Genomic DNA, 21,628 nt, shown 5'->3' with positions numbered 1-21,628 from the left:
GACCCATCTAGCGGCAGTGGTTAAACAACTAGCTACAGCTACAGGGTGTACCGAAAAGCGGAGACACAACCCACTGTTGTTTTTCTGTGTATAACATAAAGCTGAATCAGTTGTGATAGATAGTGGACGCGCATAGAATACATGGAATTAGTGCAGAGGGTGAAACATGGACAAATATTTCAGTTACATCTGAGTATAAAGCGTATTTTGATATTTCTTTAAATGCAATTTGATTGAATCGGAAAATTTCACGTTATATATTAAACGAAAAAAAGCGACCCAAAAACGTTTTCGATTTTAGGTCGAAATATTGCATGGGCCGTATATTACCCACTATATTTATTATTAGGCTAACTTTGTTTGATTATATGTATGCCCATTAATCGGATGCTTAGCTCCCATAATCCTGATTTGTTTATGTCGCTTAAAGTTACGAAATCAATTTTATTTTTGTAGATATGTTTGCGTGAATAATTTCAATGTTTTTGTTTGTTTTTCTTTTCTTTCTAATTTATTCTGCTTTGTTATATCTTAGTATTATATCGTTCACAGGCAATATTTTATGGTACATATGGTCATATATATTCATGAAATGGAGTGTGTACAAATTTAATACAAATTAATTACGTACATAGATCTCAATGGAAATCCCAACATTAAATATCCAAACATTAGAATCTTCATATTTCCACAATGATCACATTAAAACCCGGAAAAAAGTCTAAGTACACTTTTTGCGTTTTTATATGGAACTGTTTGTTCACTTCACTTAATTTTTTTGCAATTTAAGTACTTTACTTTTTTTCTTTAGTTAAACATTTTTTTAGTAAACTCTGCCTTCTTTCTCATTACATAATTTTTTTATATTTTTATTTTACTTTTTATGAAGGTATCCTCTATTCTACTCGAAATTTTTGTTTTGCGTCACACTTACATATTAGATATGTACTAGTAAACCCGGCAGACGTTGTCTGCCCTAAATTTGGCCTATCTGCATATATTTTAATAAGCTTTTTCCGTCTAACTCTGCCCTACCCCTCAACACTTTTTCCTAATCTTTTTATTCACTCCTCCCTCCGTCTTTTTCGTTTTATCTCCATCTTCGTCTCATTCTATCTCTTTCTCAGTCTCCTTCTATCTTTTCTCTTCTCTCAAGTTTCTCTCCTTCTTCTTCATCTCTTATTGCCAGTCCCAGAGGGTGGTATGTATTTTGTTCCAGTCCCATTCCGAGTCTCAGTCCCAGTCCCACTCCGAGTCTCAGTCTCAGTCCCAGTCATAGTCCTAATCCCAGTCCCAGTCCGTCTCTGGTATACTTCCCGGAAAAAAGCATCGTAAATACTAATATAGGCAAATTTATATACGAAATTTCAGGCAAATCGAATAGGACGTATGTAAATAGGTATGTGGGTATTATTAATTCTTGTCTTTATTTCGGCTTCGCATGCATATTTATCAGTTTTGCCAGGTCGATGCGACTAAATCGAATATCACAATGAACTTTAAAGCTCCCAGCAACAGCTTTCATTTGATATCCATAATACACACACATTCTAGGGGCATCCGGGTCCATGTTTGGCCTATATCTCGAGACCCTAGTCACTCAGCGGTGTAAAACTTACTCTGCATTATAGCACACATCAACAGCTTCAATTTGATACCCATAATATAAAAAAACATTCTAGGTGTATCCGGGTCCACGTTTTGGGCTATATCTTGAGACCCTAGCCTCCCAGTTGTATGAAAATTATCCTGTACTATAGCACTCATCAACAGCTTTCATTTGATATCCATATTTTATAAACACATTCTAGGGGTACCCGGGTCAACGTTTTGGGTTATATCTCGAGACCTTAGCCTCCCAGTTGTATTAAAATTATCCTTTACTATAGCACTCATCAACAGCTTTCATTTGATATCAATATTGTATAAACACATTCTAGGGGTACCCGGGTCCACGTTTTGGGCTATATCTCGAGACCCTAGCCTCCCAGTTGTATTAAAATTATCCTTTACTATAGCACTCATCAACAGCTTTCATTTGATATCCATATTGTATAAACACATTCTAGGGGTACCCGGGTCCACGTTTTGGGCTATATCTCGAGACCCTAGCCTCCCAGTTGTATTAAAATTATACTTTACTATAGCACTCATCTACAGCTTTCATTTGATATCAATATTGTATAAACACATTCTAGGGGTACCCGGGTCCACGTTTTGTGCTATATCTCGAGACCCTAGCCTCCCAGTTGTATGAAAATTATCCTGTACTATAACACCCATCAACAGCTTTCATTTGATATCCATATTGTATAAACACATTCTAGGGGTACCCGGGTCCACGTTTTGGGCTATATCTCGAGACCCTATCCTTCCAGTTGTATGAAATTTATCCTGTACTATACCACTCATCAACAGCTTTAATTTGATATCCATATTGTATAAACACATTCTAGGGGTACCCGGGTCCACGTTTTGGGCTATATCTCGAGACCCTAGCCTTCCAGTTGTATGAAAATTATCATGTACTATATCACTCATCAACAGCTTTCATTTGATATCCATATTGTATAAACATATTCTAGGGGCTATTTGGGATATATCTCGAGACCCCAGCTTCCCAGTTGTATGAGAATTATCCTGTACTATAACACTCATCAACAGCTTTCATTTGATATCCATATTGTATAAACACATTCTAGGGGTACCCGGGTCCACGTTTTGGGCTATATCTCGAGACCTTAGCCTTCCAGTTGTATGAAATTTGCCCTGTACTATAGCACTCATCAACAGCTTTCATTTGATATCCATATTGTATAAACACATTTTAGGGGTACCCGGGTCCACGTTTTGGGCTATATCTCGAGACCCTAGCCTCCCAGTTGTATGAAAATTATCCTGTACTATAGCACTCATCAACAGCTTTCAGTTGATATCCATATTGTATAAACACATTCTAGGGGTACCCGGGTCCACGTTTTGGGCTATATCTCGATACCCCAGCCTCCCAGTTGTATGGGAATTATCCCGTACTATAACACTCATCAACAGCTTTCATTTGATATCCATATTGTATAAACACATTCTAGGGGTACCCGGGTCCACGTTTTGGGCTATATCTCTAGACCCTAGCTTCCCAGTTGTATGAAAATTATCCTGTACTATAGCACTCATCAACAGCTTTCATTTGATATCCATATTGTATAAACACATTCTAGGGGTGCCCGGGTCCACGTTTTGGGCTATATCTCGAGACCCTAGCCTTCCAGTTGTATGAAATTTGTCCTGTACTATAGCACTCATCAACAGCTTTCATTTGATATCCATATTGTATAAACACATTTTAGGGGTACCCGGGTCCACGTTTTGGGCTATATCTCGAGACCCTAGCCTCCCAGTTGGATGAAAATTATCCTGTACTATAGCACTCATCAACAGCTTTCATTTGATATCCATATTGTATAAACACATTCTAGGGGTACCCGGGTCCACGTTTTGGGCTATATCTCGATACCCCAGCCTCCCAGTTGTATGGGAATTATCCCGTACTATAACACTCATCAACAGCTTTCATTTGATATCCATATTGTATAAACACATTCTAGGGGTACCCGGGTCCACGTTTTGGGCTATATCTCTAGACCCTAGCTTCCCAGTTGTATGAAAATTATCCTGTACTATAGCACTCATCAACAGCTTTCATTTGATATCCATATTGTATAAACACATTCTAGGGGTGCCCGGGTCCACGTTTTGGGCTATATCTCGAGACCTGAGCCTCCCAGTTGTATGAGAATTATCCTCACCACTCATCAACAGCTTTCATTTGATATCCATATTGTATAAACACATTCTAGGGGTACCCGGGTCCACGTTTTGGCCTATATCTCGAGACCCTAGCCTTCCAGTTGTATGAAATTTGTCCTGTACTATATCACTCATCAACAGCTTTCATTTGATATCCATATTGTATAAACACATTCTAGGGGTGCCCGGGTCCACGTTTTGGGCTATATCTCGAGACCTGAGCCTCCCAGTTGTATGAGAATTATCCTCACCACTCATCAACAGCTTTCATTTGATATCCATATTGTATAAACACATTCTAGGGGTACACGGGTCCACGTTTTGGGCTATATCTCGAGACCCTAGCCTTCCAGTTGTATGAAATTTGTCCTGTACTATAACACTCATCAACAGCTTTCATTTGATATCCATATTGTATAAACACATTTTAGGGGTACCCGGGTCCACGTTTTGGGCTATATCTCGAGACCCTAGCCTCCCAGTTGTATGAAAATTATCCTGTACTATAGCACTCATCAACAGCTTTCATTTGATATCCATATTGTATAAACACATTCTAGGGGTACCCAGGTCCACGTTTTGGGCTATATCTCGAGACCCTAGCCTTCCAGTTGTATGAAATTTATCCTGTACTATAGCACTCATCAACAGCTTTCATTTGATATCCACATTGTATAAACACATTCTAGGGGTACCCGGGTCCACGTTTTGGGCTATATCTCTAGACCCCAGCTTCCCAGTTGTATGAAAATTATCCTGTACTATAGCACTCATCAACAGCTTTCATTTGATATCCATATTGTATAAACACATTCTAGGGGTACCCGGGCCCACGTTTTGATCTCAAGACCCTAGGCACGTAGCGAAAAAAAAGGTAGACGTTGGCCGATTCTCAGACCTACCCAATATTATCACAAAATTTCATGAGGATCGGTTCAGCCGTTTCTGAGGAGTTAAGCCTCTAAAACCGTGACAGAAGAATTTTATATACATATTAGATTTATACAAAATTAAACGGGTGGCGTGAAATAGGTTAAATTCCTTTAGCAAATTTCTTCGTTTTTAGCTAAAAGTTCATGTTTTTTGAATTATGACACTATTGAAGTAAATGGGCGATATATGTATATGGGTGATAGGCCTACTGGGGAACCGAGCTCCCAAAACTAACTTCGGTAGCGCGCCAACGGGGACCTTCCGGATGGTGTGGAAAAACCTATTTATACTCAGTTGAGCAGAGCTCACAGAGCATATTAACTTTGATTGGATAACGGTTGGTTGTGCAGGTATAAAGGAATCTAGATAGATATAGACTTCCATATATCAAAATCATCAGTATCGAAAAAAAATTTGATTGAGCCATCTCCGTCCGTCCGTCCGTCCGTCCGTTAACACGTTAACTTGAGTTGGTTGGTATGTAGGTTCTGGGCACCCATCTCAGATCGCTATTTGAAATGAACGGAATCGGACCATAACCACGCCCTCTTTTTCGATATCGAAAATTTCGAAAAACAGAAAAAGTGCGATAATTCTTTACCAAAGACGGATAAAGCGATGAAACTTGGTAGGTAAGTTGAACTTATGACGCAGAATTGAAAATTAATAAAATTTTGGACAATGGCGTGGGACTGCCCACTTTTGAAGGTAATGAAGGTAATTTAGAAGTTTTGCAAGCTGTAATTTGGCAGTCGTTTAAGATATCATGATGAATATTTGGCAGGCACGTTACTCCTATTACTATATATATGCTTATTAAAAATTAGCAAAATCGGAGAACGACCACGCCTACTTTAAAAAAAAAAATTTTGTTTAAAGTCAAATTTTAACAAACAATTTAATATCTTTACAGTATATAAGTAGATTATGTCAACATTCAACTCCAGTAATGATATGGTGCAACAAAATACAAAAATAAAAGAAAATTTCTAAATGGGCGTGGCTCCGCCCTTTTTCATTTAATTTGTCTAGGATACTTTTAATGCCCTAAATCGAACAAAAATGTACCAATCCTTGTGAAATTTGGTAGGGGCTTAGATTCTAGGACGATAAGCTTGGGGGACACACGGTCCAGAGGATGGTAAATAGAGGCACCCCGCAAGGAGGTGCTCTCTCCATTGCTGTGGGTGGTGGCGGTAAACCAGCTACTACAACTCATGGATCGGAGTGGTCATAAGGTGACTGCCTACGGAGATGATATTTGTGTTGTTATGCGTGGCAAATTTCCTCAAACACTCTGCAATCTAATGGAGATTGCTTTATCAACCATTTGTAACTGAGCAAAAGGCTCAGGGCTCGGGGTAAATCCGGATAAAACTGAGCTTTTCCTCTTCACAAGAAAGTACAAAGTACCCAACCTCATACCTCCCAAGGTTGACGGCGTAAGCCTAGGCTTCAGCGATAAGATGAAGTACCGGGGTAAAGAAAGTAACAACTGCGTTGTTTTCTTGCAAAAGGGCAATTGGAGTCTCGTGGGGTTTCTCTCCGAAAGTAGTATATTGGATCTATACAGCCATTGTGCGCCCAATTCTTTTGTACGGGTTCTGGTCTCAAATTCTTTCAAAAAGTCCGGGGGAGCTCGGAGCTCTGTATTAGCGGCGCACTTGTTTCCACTCCCACGGATGCACTCAACACTATTCTGCACCAGCCATCACTTCATTTGGGCTGCGTGAAGCTGGCACCGCATAGTCCGAATATTTAAAAAAAAGACAGGGTTTATTTGTCCAAGGTTAGCCCAGGATAACCCAAGCTTTTTTTCGTTAGCCCACCCTTGAAAAAAAAATTATCGTGAAAATAAAATTTTCATGTTGAAAACTCTCCAAAATAAAAAAGTTGAAAAATGATTGATTTTTGAATGTGGTTCGTTTGCCCAAGGTTAGCCCAGGATAGCCCAACCTTTTTTTTCGTTAGCTCAGCCCTGGAAAAAAAAATTATCCGAAAAACAAAATTTGAAGTTGGGTCAAGCTGGCACCCCGAAATGCGAATTTTTAAATAAAAATTATGTGGTTCGTTTTCCCAAGGCTAGCCCAGGATAGCCCAACCTATTTAACCCCCCCCCCTTGCCACCGGATCATTTGATTTTTAGGTCATTACAATTCAAATATTTGATGTTTTATGTCTATGTTAATAAATCTCTTTATAATTCAGCTACGTATTTACTTTTTTGGCGATATTATATTTTTAATATGCAAGCATATGTGTGTACGAAGTGAAAACTTACCCACACGGCATTTAGATGATTAAATTTTGAATTTCCCTACATACAAATACAATTTGATTCTTCTTTCTGACTAAATAATGAGTTATCATACAATTGAACAAAATAAATAATCAAATATGAATACCTTTGATGATCAAAAACTGAAAATCATTTTTCGATCACGTTTTGGAATCATTTTTGAAGTCCTTTGATGATTAAATTTTAATATTTCATAAAAGTCAACAAAAAGAATAATCAAATATGCTTACCTTTCGATGAACAAAAACTGAATATAGTTTTTCAATCACATTTTGGAATCATATTTGAATCAAATGTGTTTACTTTAGGTGATCAAACATTTATAATCATTTTTAATTCACCTTTCTGAATCTTTTCTGACTATATTTGTTAACTGAATACCGAGTTTTATACTTGTTAAAATTTTACTTTTCATTGAAAAACTTATTTTTTTCACATACACACATTTTTTCAATCATGAAGTTCAGAAAAAATATGTATATAAAATTTTTATTATTAAGACAATTTAATGCAAATGCTGCTCATGCCCGAAGATTTCTCCAACCATTTCTCCACCTTCGGCTTCCCAGATAATACATAATAGTTGGACAATACAAAAGTTGTGAGCTATTTGACCAGGTAAGTGAAACTCTCTTGACATATGTACCTGGATATGTCTTCAACATCCCGTACCGTATCGTATTTTAAGATATTGACGATCATAGCTGATGTTGGATGTTGTAGTCGCAGGTGAATATCGGTCAAGTTTGTTTGCGAGTGACCTGTGGTTCAAATAGCCCACTTCCGCATGCTTTATTCCCCTGATGAAATAAGATTATTATGTAGTATCTTATTTTGAATGAGATATGAAGAATAAATGCATCATAATCGCATTCAAAAATGAGTCAAAAATCTAAACCAAAACGATTGAAATATATTCACGAATATGATCAGAAAATGGCTGTGAAAAGCAGTCAAATATTACTCTAAAACAATTAAAGCTCAATTTTACAATGATATCAAATATGAATAAAAAGCGTTTCGAAATATGAATCATAAATGATTATTCAAGAATAATCACATTTATGGTACATTTTTCTCCCGACGATACGCTAATATTCGAACAGAAAATGCTTTTAAATTTGAACGTTTTGAATCATCTTAGGGTATGATATTTGAATATTTTTTGATCAAAATTTTCAAAAAATGCTGGCTGGGTATATTTTAATCATATTCTGTTTCATAATAATTCTGCAATTTATTAGATATACAAATGTACATGTTAACTTTTATTATAATTTCATAAAGAAGTTTCCTTGTAAATTTGCCTAACGACCATATACATACATATCAGAGAACAGCAAAAATCGAACACAACAACGTTCGGCAACAACGGCAGCATGATCGTGTTCAATGATCCAACTTGCTTAAACGAACATAATCGACATTGATCTAAAATCAATCAACTTATTGCATGCGTGAATATTATCAATTCAGGCGTTTGCTCGTTTGCCTCAACAGCGATTATATTTATCGGAATGAAAAGGCAAATATTTTTAACATATAAATTATGTTAAATTTACAGCATTTTTTGAAGTACACATTTTAAAATGTAAAAAACACATTAGTGTTTTTTCCGTGTAGATATGACCTTTTTAGAATGCGATTCTGTGGCTCTTCCTAATGTTCACATGTTGTTGAAAATCTTGTGTACGCTTCCAGTAAAAACGGCAACGAACGAGAAATCTTTTTCAACTCTTAGGCTGATTAAAAGCTATTTGAGAAACACGATGAGTGAAAATCGATTGAATGGCTGTGCAGCACTAAGCATCCACCGTGATCAAATTGTTATCGTTGATGAAGTTTTAGATGAAGTGGCAAAGAAAAGCCGACGCATACGCTTGAGTTTTTATTGTAACCTTTTTCATATCATATTTAAAATACACGTACTTTAATGTTAAAGCTAAAGACAACATTTTTTTTAATTTATTTAACTAAAAAAAAATTTTTTTTTTGAAACCCCCCCAAGGCAATTTTCTGACTACGCCCATGAATCGTACATACTGCATTGCAGTTGAAGTTTGCCTCTCATGATTTTTGACAAATAGCTAATAAGGCAGTTATAATTTAAATGATCTATTGCATTTAGTATTATATATTAATACGCTAACAAAATTTCCATACAATCAATTGACAGGCTCTTTCGCATACTTAGCATACGTAAAATCATATAAAAGTTATATGAATCGATTCGTGTTGATCAGCCGCAGTGCATAGGCCTAGTTTTGTTATCAAATATTACTCTATTTGCTTATAATTAATAGAAAAAGTTTTTTGTAAATTCGAAAATCTGTGCAACTATCGAAATTGCCATCTGTAGGACCCATTATGTTCACAAAACCCCATGAGTACAAAGCTCCAAATGCTGCATTGTCGCGTTGCTCAAACGTTTCATCTCTATATATGTATATATTTGTATACGCCAAACGGTGAGAGAACTAATGCTTCACTCATTTTCAGTTCAAATAAAATATTGTTTCCCATTGCTGCCACTTACCTATATAGGTCTGTATCAAAATCCTTAAAAAATTGTTCTAAAATAATAGTTAGCGCACAAAAAAATTTAAAGAAAAGTAATAACTTAACCGGCCTATTTTTTTGGACAAATTTTACTTAAACGTAAATATAATATAAATTTTACTTAAAATGCATAGGCCTATTTTGGTTAACAAATATTACTCTATTTGTTTATAATTAATAGAAAAATTGTTTGTAAATTCGAAAATCTGTGCAACTATCGAAATTGCCATCTGTAGGAACCATTATGTTGACAAACCCCCATGAGTACAAAGCTCCAAATGCTGTATTGTCGCGTTGCTCAAATGTTTCATCTCTACAAATGTATATATTTGTACACGCCAAACGGTGAGAGAACTACTGCTTCGCTCATTTTCTGTTGAAATAAAATATTGTTTCCATTGTTTCCAATTACCTATATTGGTTTGTACCAAAATCCTTAAAAAATTGTTCTAAAATAATTGTTAGTGCACAAAAAAACTTTGAAGAGATGTAATAACTTAACCGGCCTATTTTTTTGGACAAATTTTACTTACACGTAAAAGCATAGGTCTTTATTTAACAGATTCTTTGTTTTTCATTTTAGGTGTTTTAAAAAAAATGAAGTCAGAAATAATGAGTAAACTTTTGTTCAAACTCACTAAATCTATTTATTTATAACAATTAATTACAAAATTGACCCAAATTTTTTTGCATTTCCAGATTTTATGCTCATTTTAGATATAGCACGTCTTAGAGTGAACCAAAAATAAATAAATTTGCTACAAAGATATTAGATTAAAATTTGTATATTGTCTTTTATGCTAATTTATTTTGATATTTTATATTTTATTTTATTATATTATCTTTTATTTCAACTTAGTTTATTATTATTTAAATGCAACTTGATTGAATCGGAAAATTTCACGTTGTATATTAAACGAAAAAAAACGACCGAAAAACGTTTTCGATTTTAGGTCGAAATATTGCATAGGCAGTATATTACCCACTATCTATATATTAATACGCTAACAAAATTTCCATACAATCAATTGACAGGCTGTTTCGCATACTTAGCATACGTAAAATCATATAAAAGTTATATGAATCGATTCGTATTGATCAGCCGCAGTGCATAGGCCTATCTTTGTTAACAAATATTACTCTATTTGTTTATAATTAAAAGAAAAAGTTTTTTGGAAATTCGAAAATCTGTGCAACTATCGAAATTGCCAACTGTAGGACGCATTATGTTCACAAACCCCCCAGAGTACATAGCACCAAATTCTCAATTGTTCCGTTGCTCAAATGTTTCATCTCTACATATGTATATATTTGTACACGTCAAACGATGAGAGAACTACTGCTTCGCTCATTTTCTATTGAAATAAAATATTGTTTCCCATTGTTTCCAATTACCTATATTGGTTTGTACCAAAATCTTTAAAAAATTGTTCTAAAATAATTGTTAGCACACCAAAAAAATTTAAAGAGAAGTAATAACTTAACCGGCCTATTTTTTTGGACAAACTTTACTTACACGTAAAAGCATAGGTCTTTATTTAACAGATTCTTTGTTTTTCATTTTAGGTGCTTTAAAACAAAATTAATCAGAAATAATGAGTGAACTTTTGTTCAAACTCACTAAATTTATTTATTTATAACAATTAATTGTAAATTTGACCCAAATGTTTTTTGCATTTCCAGATTTTATGCTCATTTTAGATATAGCACGTCTTATAGTGAACAAAAAATAAACAAATTTGCTAGAAAGATATTACATTAAAATTTGTATATTGTCTTTTATGCTAATTTATTTTGATATTTCATATTTTATTTTATTTTATTATATTTTATCATGTTGTATATTAAATTTGCTACAAAGATATTTTATTAAAAATTTGTATATTGTCTTTTATGCTAATTTATTTTGATATTTCTTGTTTTATTTTATTATATTATTTTTATCACGTTGTATATTAAATTTGCTACTAAGATATTACATTAAAATTTGTATATTGTCTTTTATGCTAATTTATTTTGATATTACTTATTTTATTTTATTATATTATCTTTTATTTCAACTTAGTTTATTATTATTTAAATGCAACTTGATTGAATCGGAAAATTTCACGTTGTATATTAAACGAAAAAAAACGACCCAAAAACGTTTTCGATTTTAGGTCGAAATATTGCATAGGCAGTATATTACCCACTATCTATATATTAATACGCTAACAAAATTTCCATACAATCAATTGACAGGCTGTTTCGCATACTTAGCATACGTAAAATCATAGAAAAGTTATATGAATAAATTCGTATTGATCAGCCGCAGTGCATAGGCCTATTTTTGTTAACAAAGATTACTCTATTTATTTATAATTAATAGAAAAATTTTTTGTAAATTCGAAAATCTGTGCAACTATCGAAATTGCCATCTGTAGGATGCATTATGTTCACAAACCCCCCTGAGTAAATAGCTCCAAATTCTCAATTATTGCGTGGCTCAAATGTTTCATCTCTACATATGTATATATTTGCATACGCCAAACGGTGAGAGAACTACTGCTTCGCTCATTTTTTCTTGAAATAAAATATTGTTTCCCATTGTTTCCAATTACCTATATGGGTTTGTACCAAAATCCTTAAAAATTGTTCTAAAATAATTGGTAGCGCACAAAAAACTTTAAAGAGAACTAATAACTTAACCGGCCTATTTTTTTGGACAAATTTTACTTACACGTAAAAGCATAGGTCTTTGTTTAACATATTGTAACGTAACGTTACAATAACGTAACTCCCCCTGTATTTCCTTATTCACCTAAACCTGAACCTCCCTGTACTTATTTTGCTATAGCATAGCCAACAACCACTTCTTTTATAGCATATTCAACAACCAACTAAATTGCGAACCAATGAAAATCACAATAATGGTGCGTTGAATTCTCAACCAGTTTGCGTCACCACCCATATAAACACTGAATTTGCATTTTTGCAATTCAGTCCTCGCAGGTGAGCCAGCGGGAGTGGATGTCTTTTTAAAGACATATTTTTCCCTCCTGCTAGCTAGCTGAGTGGAAGGGGCGCCGTCATGGCGCAGGTCACCCTTCACTTAGGTAAGGACGACGGGGAGGATTCCTTGTGCTACTTTGCCCCCCGCGCCCTCCTAGGTGTTGAGTGGCCCGACGCCTTCATGGCCATTTAACCCCTCACCCTCAGTTCTAGCTTAGGCTGGCTGAGTGGAAGGGGCGCTGTCATGGCGCGGGTCACCCTTCACTTAGGTAAGGACGACGGGGAGGATGCCTTGTGCTACTTTGCCCCCCGCGCCCTCCTAGGTGTTGTGTGGCCCGATGCCTTAATGACCATACAACCCCTCCCCCTCAGTCCTAGCTTTGGCTGGCTGAGTGGTAGGGGCGCCGTCATGGCGCGGGTCACCCTTCACTTAGGTAAGGACGACGGGGAGGATGCCTTGTGCTACTTTGCCCCCCCGCGCCCTCCTAGGTGTTGAGCGGCCCGACGCCTTCATGACATTCCACCCCTTCCCCTCAGCTCTGGTTTCGGCCGTGAGCCGATTCGTGCGCACAGGGGCTACCGCTGTGCCGTTAAGGTGCACTTCCCCTCCGCCCACGGGTCGACCCACGGTGTATCGGCTGGTACAACCCGGCCCCCCTTACGCACCTTCTACTAGTGTGCAAGTAGGGAGGCGGGGGTGTCCAGCGGTGAAACCAGCACTAACGAGTCCTCGCAGTCTCTTCCGCAGGTGACTGACCCCGCGACTACCAAAGCTGCCGAAGAAGAGCGATTAGCCGGATCCCGTGAAGCCGACCGACCAATACCAGCCCGTTGGTACGCCTATCCTACCCCGCCCGGAACACGCAGCCGCTGTCCAGGTAAACCCCGTTGCCGGCCTATTTTCTTTCTCTCTCTCTCTCGGCCCTGGTACGCGCTCCGTAGCCCACCGCCGCTGCCGTCGCCCCTCTGGTGCCGCCGCTGCTACGACGACCGTTAGCCGCTCGCCATCCTACCGCTGTTGAGCCGCTGTATCCGTCCCGCCGCTGCTACGACGACCGTTGGCCGTTCGCCATCCTACCGCCGTTAAGCCGCTGCATCCGTCACGCCGCTGCTACGACGACCGTTGGCCGTTCGCCATCCTACCGCCGTTAAGCCGCTGCATCCGTCACGCCGCTGCTACGACGACCGTTGGCCGTTCGCCATCCTACCGCCGTTGAGCCGCTGCATCCGTCACGCCGCTGCTACGACGACCGTTGGCCGCACGCCATCCTACCGCCGTTAAGCCGCTGCACCCGTCACGTCGCTGCCACAACGACCGTTGGCCGCTCGCCATCCTACCGCCGTTAAGCCACTGCATCACCGTCCATCCAGTTCGCTGGTGCCGTCACTTCGTCTATACCGCTACACCCATCCGTCCGCTAATACTGTCCGCCGTCCAGCCACTGCGCTCATACTACTGTACCAATCCGTCCGCTAATACTGTCCGCCGTCCGGCCGCCGCGCTGATCCCGCCGCTGCTCCCGGACAACCGTACCATCCCGTCCGCTACTGCACCGCCGCTAAACAACCGTACCGACCTCTCCGCTACTACTACGCCTATTAGCCACCGCCTCCATCTTTGTACGGAAAGCTGCTGTCCGCCCAATATACCCAGCCGTGTGTGCGTGTGTTCGTAACATATAAATATCGTGTATTTATTCAGTAGGGGTTTGTGGGACCTTTACTCGACTCTGGATTGACTGAGTGTTACCCCAGCCTTAGACAAAACCCACCTCATAAATGGCGCCCGAGCAGGGACCCTCCTCCGCAGATGACCGTGGAAAAACACTACAACCACCACCAACACTGCCGGGGCGGGTTCGACGAACGCACCGCTAGAACCCACACACACACAGGATCCGGAAGGCACGCTGCTAAACACCGACTCGCTCAATTGGATCTACCTACTTAGGAGGGAGAAGCTGATCGAGGAGTGTAAGGAACACCGAATCGACGTGGAAGGCCAAACCGTAGCCGAGCTGCGTCGCGCACTGAGTACTTACGTGCGAGCGAAACGCGCCAGGAAATCCAGTGAAGACCTGTTGAAAGAGCTGGAACGAGAAGTGAACAAGGAAGAGGGAAGTTCGCTACGCTACCTCAGCCAACAACAAAGCCGATCCCTTCAATCCAGATCCACAGCCCACAGCCGCACGGAGGAAAGAGAGAGAACGCATCACCGAAACGAGACGAAATGAGCGACGGTGAACTTATGAATACCGTTCGTCGCTAGGATTTGCACTTTTCGAGAGAGGAGTCACTGCACGAGTTTCTTGAAAGGATAGAGGAGCTCGTCGAATGCTACCGCATCCCCGTCTACCGGCTCCTCCCAACGCTGCCGGAGCTTTTCGCGGGAAAGCACTGCAATGGTACCGCGTCCGTAAGCAACACATACACCGCTGGAGCGATTTGCGAAGGGAGGTACCAAATTTTTTTCTACCTAAGCGACACATACGACATTTGGAAGAAGCCATCCGACAACGCAAACAGCAAGGTCGGGAGAAGGCCAAGGACTACATCCTCGCACTGGAAACGCTGATCCGCCAACACCCGACGATGTGCGAAGAGAATCAACTCGAACGGATCTACGATGGACTACGCGTGGAATACCGCCTTTTCGTCAAGCGCAGCGAGTTCAGGACGATCGAGGAGCTCCTGGAGCTAACGGAAGAGTATGAGCTGTTAAGAGGCGAGGAAGCAAAACAGGGAAAAATGGTGGTACACAGCTTATACCACCTACCCATGGAATACGACAGCAAGGAGTGCTGTTGGCGCTGCAAGAAACGCGGACACCACCGCTTCCAATGTAAGGGCCCCTGGAGGGAGTTCTGCTCCCGGTGTGGCCAAGACGACATCTTCTCCAGGGACTGCCCATGCCCTCCGACGAGCCCAATTACCAAGAACACATCCCGAACAACGCCCAACGCTATTAGAGGAAGCCGCCGCGCACCATACGTCCGACCAGAGAAACCGAGGGAACCAGCCGCCGGCAAATCAACCACGAAAACACAAGTAGATGGCCGATTCTACATACCAGTGGTCATCGAGGGCATGAGCGTGCGCGCACTAGTGGACACCGGCGCCACCCTATCCTATGTAGATGACACTGTACGGAAACACCTAGAAAAGAACAACATTAAGGCGCGCCCCAACAAGCGAAGCATCCAGCTGGCAGACCAAACGTGTGTCTTTACCTCGAACTCCTACCCGGCAAGGATTGTGTATCAAGGACGAGCCACAGACGCGATGCTGTCCGTTATCCCAAACTTGGCCGAACAGGTAATCCTCGGAATGGACTTCCTAAGACAGAGGGGAATCATCCTCACGCTGGATGGTCAGCCGCTAGAGGCCACCGTGACCAAGAGAGCACCCGAACTGGATACGCTATGTGCATTGACGAGCCGAGAACACCGGAGCGACGAACAAAACACGGAACTGGGAAACTTCCTGGCGCATCACCAAAAGCGGTTTGGCGAAATCATCGGACCAAGCACTGCAGCCGAGCATACGATTCGTCTCAAACACAACCGACCGCTGAAGCAACGATACTACCCCCGCAACACGGCCATGCAACAAGTCATCAACGAAGAGATAGACGAGCTATTAGCAGGAGGAAGGATAGAACCATCGCGAAGCGCGTACAGCTCGCCAATCGTGCTAGTCCGCAAAAAACAGGGCACGTGGAGGATGTGCATCGATTACCGTCAACTCAACGCCGCCAGCAAACCAGACGCTTACCCGTTGCCGCAAATTGGAGCCATTCTCGACCAGCTGAAAGAGGCGAAATTCATCTCGACCATTGACTTGAAGAACGGCTACTGGCAAATCCCGCTCGCCAGAGCATCCCGACCATACACCGCATTTACAGTTCCTGGCAGAGGGTTGTTCCAGTGGAAAGTCATGCCATTTGGCCTACACTCTGCTCCGGCTACCTTTCAACGCGCTCTGGATTCGATACTTGGACCCGAACTCCAACCAAAAGTTTTCGCCTGCCTGGACGATATCATCGTATTGGGAGATACCTTCGCAGAACACTTGGCGATTTTGAGGGAAGTGTTCGAGCGCCTACAAAGACACAAGATGCAAGTAAACTTCGAAAAGTGCAGCTTCGTCCAGCAACAACTCCATTACCTAGGACACATCATCAGTTCGAAGGGAATTCACACCGATCGAGCAAAAGTATCCGCTGTACAGGAGATGCCCGCACCGGAAACTCTCAAAGAGCTCCGCCGGTTTCTTGGACTCGCGTCTTGGTACCGCCGCTTCGTGGCAGACTTCTCTACGCTCGCCGCGCCGCTTAACCAACTGCTGAAAAAGGGACAAGTCTGGAAATGGGAGGCGCAACGAAATCACGCTTTCAAAGCACTCAAGGATAAGCTTTCCAGCGCGCCAATACTTTGTTGTCCAGACTTCTCTCGACCGTTTTTTCTCCAGACCGACGCGAGCGGAGAGGGCCTGGGCGTCGTGCTCTATCAACGCCATTCCGACTACGAGAATGTAGTAGCCTACGCCAGCCGAAGCCTAACCCAGTTGGAAAAGCGATACTCGGCCACCGAACAAGAATGCCTCGCCGTGCTATGGGGTATCCGTAAGGTGAGACCGTACCTGGAGGGGTATCACTTCACCGTCATCACCGACCACCGCTCACTAAAATGGCTGCACTCACTCCAAAACCCCTCTGGACGTCTGGCAAGATGGGCACTGGAATTGCAACAATATAACTTCGAGATAGAATACCGAAAAGGAGCACAGAACGTGGTAGCCGACGCACTCTCCCGCTGCCCGCTACAACACGCCGATGACGACATTTTGTACACCATAACCAACGGAACAAACGACTGGCACGAGAGGAAAGCAAGACAGGTGCGGGAAAAACCTCAAGCACATCCAGATTACTAGATCGTCGATAACCGACTCTTCGGCCACATTCCCCCGAGAAATCAACTTTCACGGTCACCGCAATGGAAGCTGTGCATCCCAGCCGACCAACGAAAGGACGTACTACAGGAAGTCCACGACGCCGCCGCCGCCGCACATCTCGGGGTGAAGAAGACGCTTAAGAGAGCACAACAGAACTATTACTGGCCCGGGATGTTCCGTGATGTCCTCAAACACGTACGGAAGTGTATCAGATGCGCAGAATACAAAGTCGAGCAAAGACGCCCAGCAGGATTGATGGCAACCATGCAATCATCACGGCCGTGGGAAATAGTAACCGCTGACTTCGTAGGGCCACTACCCCGTTCCAAGCAAGGAAATACTTGCCTCCTCGTCATGGTGGATAAATTCTCCAAGTGGGTGGAGTTGATCCCAGTGCGCCAAGCGACAACGACAAGCGTAATCAAAACACTCCAAGAAAGAGTCATATACCGATTTGGCTGCCCGAAAACCTTCCTCACAGACAATGGCAAACAATTCGTTGGGAAGGCATTAGCAACGTTTTTAAAGGACCACCGCATCGATCACAAGTTTACGGCAGCCTACGCCCCGCACGAAAACCCCACCGAGCGAACCAACCGAGTCGTGAAAACCATGATGGCTCAGCGATGCAAGGACGACCACCGCACCTGGGACCAGGAGATACCGCAAATGGCATTCGCGATAAACACGGCCGGCCACGAATCTACAACAGCATCAGCAGCAGAAATCAACTTCGGTAGAGACCTTACAGCACCGCAGCAAGTGCGCACGGAGGGAGCAGTACCAGCAGAGCCACCAACCGTACCACCGTCCATCACCAAGTTGTGGGACGAGATAAAAGGGCACCTAGCCAAAGCTTCAAAGCAACAGAAAAAACACTACGACTTACGCAGACGGCAATGGAAGCCACGTATAGGCGAGCAGGTGATGAAAAGGGACCACCCACTCTCATCCGCGGCAGACAAATTCGCCCAGAAGTTAGCACCAAAATTTTCCGGCCCGTACTTGGTGATGGAATACGTTTCCACGAACACGGTGAAATTAGGCCACCCGGAGCAACCAAAGCGGCAACACACACACGCACACTTGCAAGACTTAAAGCCGTACGAATCATAAACAACCCGTTTATCTCTCCATTCCAGGAACCAGACCATCCAACATGAGTCAAAAACACCGGCAACCCATACCACCGGACTCACCAAAACCAATACGGCCGTGGCGCCCACCGTTTGAGGCAACATTATGGCCGGCAAACAAACCAAGGATACAACGCATACAAATTTTTCATGGGCCGCCAATAAACCACCTAATGGCCATCCGGGAGAAGGAGTCGGCGACAGAGCCGCAAGAACGGCGCGCCCCCGAAACCAACGAAACAACAAAAACAGCGCAAAAAAAATTACCGGATCCCGAGGAATTTTTTAGAGAACTAAGGCTAAAACGCCCAGCCAACCAATCCAAGAAAACCTGGACATTCCGGTGGAAAGCACAGCGGGTGAGGGTAGAAGTGATAAATGACAAACACGCAAAGGTGTCACTCATGGGAACGAAACGAATCGTACCAATCGAATAAGGCACTGAAGAAGGAAGACGAGACCAATCAAAATTTTCTATTTTTATATATATATGCACCCTCTGTTAATTTTAAGAGAAAATGAAATGTGAATTATTTTTCAAATTACAAAAAAAACAAAAAAAAAAATTATTAATTTTCATATATACATCTACATAACATCAGTACAACTCCACCCCCGACAAAAAAAAAAAAAAATTTTTTCTAATTAATTAGAATGATGTTTTTTGCGATTGAACCTGAAATAGTAACATTAACTCTGTTAGACTTAAGTAGAATGACTCTGTATATTTTTGGAAAAAATATTTTTTTTTTTAAATAAAGTGCTTCGCCCACACGCACACCGGCATAATACCTAGGCCATGCCGGGAGATCCACCTTTCCCCCACCGCAGCTTTCCGTCAACCGAAGTGGGAGGGGGACTGTAACGTAACGTTACAATAACGTAACTCCCCCTGTATTTCCTTATTCACCTAAACCTGAACCTCCCTGTACTTATTTTGCTATAGCATAGCCAACAACCACTTCTTTTATAGCATATTCAACAACCAACTAAATTGCGAACCAATGAAAATCACAATAATGGTGCGTTGAATTCTCAACCAGTTTGCGTCACCACCCATATAAACACTAAATTTGCATTTTTGCAATTCAGTCCTCGCAGGTGAGCCAGCGGGAGTGGATGTCTTTTTAAAGACATATTTTTCCCTCCTGCTAGCTAGCTGAGTGGAAGGGGCGCCGTCATGGCGCGGGTCACCCTTCACTTAGGTAAGGACGACGGGGAGGATGCCTTGTGCTACTTTGCCCCCCGCGCCATCCTAGGTGTTGAGTGGCCCGACGCCTTCATGGCCATTTAACCCCTCCCCCTCAGTTCTAGCTTAGGCTGGCTGAGTGGAAGGGGCGCTGTCATGGCGCGGGTCACCCTTCACTTAGGTAAGGACGACGGGGAGGATGCCTTGTGCTACTTTGCCCCCCGCGCCCTCCTAGGTGTTGAGCGGCCCGACGCCTTCATGACATTCCACCCCTTCCCCTCAGCTCTGGTTTCGGCCGTGAGCCGATGCGTGCGCACAGGGGCTACCGCTGTGCCGTTAAGGTGCACTTCCCCTCCGCCCACGGGTCGACCCACGGTGTATCGGCTGGTACAACCCCGCCCCCCTTACGCACCTTCTACTAGTGTGCAAGTAGGGAGGGGGGGGTGTCCAGCGGTGAAACCAGCACTAACGAGTCCTCGCAGTCTCTTCCGCAGGTGACTGACCCCGCGACTACCAAAGCTGCCGAAGAAGAGCGATTAGCCGGATCCCGTGAAGCCGACCGACCAATACCAGCCCGTTGGTACGCCTATCCTACCCCGCCCGGAACACGCAGCCGCTGTCCAGGTAAACCCCGTCGCCGGCCTATTTTCTCTCTCTCTCTCTCGGCCCTGGTACGCGCTCCGTAGCCCACCGCCGCTGCCGTCGCCCCTCTGGTGCCGCCGCTGCTACGACGACCGTTGGCCGCTCGCCATCCTACCGCCGTTGAGCCGCTGTATCCGTCCCGCCGCTGCTACGACGACCGTTGGCCGTTCGCCATCCTACCGCCGTTAAGCCGCTGCATCCGTCACGCCGCTGCTACGACGACCGTTGGCCGTTCGCCATCCTACCGCCGTTGAGCCGCTGCATCCGTCACGCCGCTGCATCCGTCACGCCGCTGCTACGACGACCATTGGCCGTTCGCCATCCTACCGCCGTTGAGCCGCTGCATCCGTCACGCCGCACGCTATCCTACCGCCGTTAAGCCGCTGCATCCGTCACGTCGCTGCTACAACGGCCGTTGGCCGCTCGCCATCCTACCGCCGTTAAGCCGCTGCATCACCGTCCATCCAGTTCGCTGGTGCCGTAACTTCGTCTATACCGCTACACCCATCCGTCCGCTAATACTGTCCGCCGTCTAGCCACTGCGCTCATACTACTGTACCAATCCGTCCGCTAATACTGTCCGCCGTCCGGCCGCCGCGCTGATCCCGCCGCTGCTCCCGGACAACCGTACCATCCCGCCCGCTACTGCACCGCCGCTAAACAACCGTACCGACCTCTCCGCTACTACTACGCCTATTAGCCACCGCCTCCATCTTTGTACGGAAAGCTGCTGTCCGCCTAATATCCCCAGCCGTGTGTGCGTGTGTTCGTAACACATAAATATCGTGTATTTATTCAGTAGGGGTTTGTGGGACCTTTACTCGACTCTGGATTGACTGAGTGTTACCCCAGCCTTAGACAAAACCCACCTCATAATATTCTTTGTTTTTCATTTTAGGTGCTTTAAAAAATTAAATAAGAAATAATGAGTCAGCTTTTGTTCAAACTCACTAAATTTATTTATTTATAACAATTAATTACAAAATTGACCCAAATGTTTTTGCATTTCCATATTTTATGCTCATTTTAGATATAGCACGTCTTATAGTGAACAAAAAATAAATAAATTTGCTACAAAGATATTGGATTAAAATTTGTATATTGTCTTTTATGCTA

Source organism: Eurosta solidaginis, chromosome 5 (assembly GCF_040869045.1).
Source record: "Eurosta solidaginis isolate ZX-2024a chromosome 5, ASM4086904v1, whole genome shotgun sequence".
Classification (NCBI taxonomy): domain Eukaryota; kingdom Metazoa; phylum Arthropoda; class Insecta; order Diptera; family Tephritidae; genus Eurosta; species Eurosta solidaginis.
This window is presented reverse-complemented; position numbering follows the sequence as displayed.